This window comes from Planococcus citri, chromosome 3 (assembly GCF_950023065.1).
Source record: "Planococcus citri chromosome 3, ihPlaCitr1.1, whole genome shotgun sequence".
Taxonomy (NCBI): domain Eukaryota; kingdom Metazoa; phylum Arthropoda; class Insecta; order Hemiptera; family Pseudococcidae; genus Planococcus; species Planococcus citri.
Window position 1 is genome coordinate 68632024 of NC_088679.1, and position 3655 is coordinate 68635678.

Here is a 3655-nt window from a genome sequence, read left to right on the forward strand (position 1 = left end):
TGTACGAGTATATATATATTGTGGTGCCCGTTTTAAGTATACGTAGTCATTGAGGTGCCCGGTTTTGGGCTTGTGGCGCCCAAATCGGGCACCACAAGGTCTTTTTATATAGAACGATGTAGAATTTGATGAAATGCACTCTAAGGTGAAAAAAAAATTTTTGAGGCAGGCACCACAAGTACCAAGTTTATATAACGGGCACCACTATGACTAAAAACCGCAAAAAAAATAAACTGCTCCAAAACACCTTTATCATACATATATATATGATCCTCTATGTACGCGGGCACCACAATTACCATAAAAGACCCGGGCACCACAAGGTACTAGGTACGTGTATTCATAGATACATACCTAATAATGCCCATCTTAATTAAATTGCAAATATATGTAGAAAAGCACTTCAAATTGCTATAAGAAAAGCTATAATGTTGAAAGAAGGCAAAACCTATTAGTAAAAAAAAAAAAGATTTTAAAATTGTTGAAAATGCTAAGCTCAAATATATATCACATAAGCTAAAAATTGGAAACTTTGCTATATGTAGTTCAAATTATCACAACTGTGGTAATTGATAAAGATAATAATTCCCTACCAACGCGGTTAGATTTTTCCTAGTCATGATAGTTGAGTATAGTCAAAATTATGTGGTGAAGAAAGAACTTATTCAAACATCACTATCACTACAAATTAAAAAGTATTTATTGAATTTACATCCCTCGCGGAACAAAAAATAGTACTTTTTGAATAGTAGTTTTCAAGTAGTAGTTTTTTAACGGAGTAAAAAATACTACTTGAAAACTACTATTCAAAAAGTACTATTTTTTCCGCGAGGGAATATATTTATAAATAAGTTTAAAATTTACAGTATATTTCCAAACTACTTCAAGCCAGAGTTAAAAATTTATAGTCAACCTAACATATAATATAGGAACTTTAAACGATATAAATATTTAATAGATATCTAAATTATATTTCCAAACTACTTCATTGGCTTGGACGCATTATTAAGCTTTCGTCGTTTGATCGCCGTTTTAAACTGTTTTACACGTTCCACCTCATTTGGCACCAGTTTACAGAAATATTCGTTGACCTTCTCTGCAAAATCAAAAATAAATCATAACATTTTGGTCACCGTACATATGTACCATAAAATCAATAATTTTTCATGCAACTTACTCAACATATACTCGACTCTAATAGGATCCAACTGTTGTTTAACCACGGCTGACGGCTTCCTCTATTTTATTGAAGCATTTAGCTTTCTTTCCGGTCAATGTGGAGTCCTGAAGTTCCTGAGGCGTGAATAATTTGATTGCAGGGTGCATTACATCGCAAATAAATTTGCTGATGGATACCCTGCTGCATCGAGTCAGACCCTAGAAAATAATAAAATGCTTAAATAATTTCTAATTTTCTAACGATTTTTCAAAATTTGTTTTTTAATTTTTTTGTAAAATGTTATAAAAATGCAAAATAAAACGAAATATGGGACAAGATAATAACCATGAGGGAAACGAAACGGTTTAAAAATAACGTTATAAAAACAAATTCTCCTGGACATTTTGCGATCAAAACGTATTTTTTCTCCCTTTTTTTTGTTTTTATTTTGTTTTACCTTCTTTTTCGTATCACCTTTTTTCGTTTTGTTTCACCAATTTTTTTGGTTTTTCATACTCAGTATTATAAACCCTCGTATGGCAAAACGTTAAAAAATCTGAGGCATAATGAGAACGAAATGAAACAAATTGCCTTTCCATTTCACATAACTGTATGAAAAACGAAATGAAAATAATTTCGTTTTGCAACACTTTTTTCAATTTGGAGAGGGCATCAGCTCTAGTTGAAATGGATCCTCCCTCCTCTCCTCTCCTCTCCCATGAAACCAGATAAAAGACATGGATCTTGCTAAAATGTATACAATTTTCATTTTTTTAAAAAAATAATAATAAAGAAAGAAACAGAATATTTGTTGAAATCAAAAACAACTACTCAGTCAATCACAATGTGAAACAAAGCGTAGGTATATCACCTATTCTAATACCTATTTTCCAAGGCTATGTACCGCTTGTAACCAGTACACAGTACACATGTACCTATTCTCACATGCAGAGATTGGCGATTCACATGAAACATGAAACAGATTCAGTTGGTGATTTACCTACCTAAAAATTGTAAACAGATTCGAAATCATTCTGTGATGCAGTTTTCAAATGAATCGGATTCAATGCGCTCTCGATTCATTTTGGTATATTATAGATCTTGAATAACAAATTGAACGAAAAAAACGCATGACCAACCAATAAAGATTACGTGGCTATAAGTACAATAAACGGAAAAAATGTCTTCAAAGATGAAATAATAAGCAAAATTTACATTTAGGAAAAATTGCATAAAATCTTGCTAAAAGCAGCTTGAAAAAAATGAAAAACGAATTTAAAATTTAAAATTGATAAAAAAAAAGGTCAAAAAATAAAAAACTTTAGTTTTGACGCTCGCTCATTTTCTTAAACACTACCTATAGGTACCTATTAAAAGTATTGAATAAACTGAAAATCACAGAATATTACGAAATTTGTGAAACAATACATGTGATGAAGTTTTGAAAAGGGTTTAAATAACATGAAAACAATCATTTAAAAAAATCGAAAAATGAAACTTGTAGTTCTGTACCTTACCTACTCATGTTCGTAGCCAGGATTGAAAAGAAAATGAACAAAAAAAGCACAAAGTTTAAAAAATTGGTGAATTGCAAAAAAAAGAATCGCGACAACGCGACTTAGTTTGAAGTGTGAATACGATTCAATGTTTACAATTTAATTTTGGTTCTGAAGCTGATTCAAAATTAATGCGCAATTCAAATCCCCCGCACTTTGTTCACACGTGGCTCCGATTTGTTGTTTTTTTTTTTTTTGGTTTTTCAATTCTTAGAGAGGTACCTCAGCCATAGTTCGAATTCTTAGAAAACAGTAAGTATCTAGCTTATTGGGAATTATAAATATTTACAAAATATGCCAGCAGTTTTTTACATCAGTAACAGTTTACTTCAATTGAAAAACTCAGCTGCATATCCTATGATGAAACTAAAAATATTGCGATGACAAAGTGAGGGTGTTTTGATACAGATCCTAGGAATAATTTCAATGTACCAAAATTTACTGAAAAATATCCATCAAATAATACTTGGATAATTGAACACTTACAATACTTTCAAGATCCGCAATTCTTTCGTCAGCTAGTTCAGGAGCATTATTAGCACTGTCAGATGAATCATTTTCAGCGTTCGCAGTATCCTATAATATGCAGATCATATACAACAATAAAAGAATGAGAATATTATGTGGTACACCTATACATATTAAGCCTCGTCTATACTTTATCGCAGAACAAGACCAATGCGAACTTACACTAGCGATCAGTTCCAAAGCTACACTAGAAGTATTTTGTCCAATTGTAAAGGTTTGGCAAGTTTCTCAGGTACAGCACCGACAGTATCATACTTCGCAGGTGAGGAATGAATCAATTTTGCAGAATCAGTAGAAGGAATTGAGTCGGTAAAAACTGGAGGAGCAATCGATTTCAGTGGCGTAGCCAAGGGGGGCGAAGGGGGCCATGGCCCCCCCTTGCGAGCGGAAATTTGAAAGAAAACATGCAAAA

At 32.4% G+C, this 3655-nt stretch overlaps 1 long non-coding RNA gene across 1 annotated transcript; it reads right to left on the reverse strand.

Annotated features, from left to right (window-relative positions):
* Window positions 1-893: 893 nt before the first annotated feature.
* Window positions 894-3300, reverse strand: LOC135839606 (uncharacterized). Its single transcript, XR_010557624.1, has 3 exons — window positions 3202-3300; window positions 1178-1377; window positions 894-1096 (listed from the first exon to the last, which is right to left on the reverse strand). It is a non-coding gene; the product is annotated as an uncharacterized LOC135839606 (long non-coding RNA).
* Window positions 3301-3655: the final 355 nt, after the last annotated feature.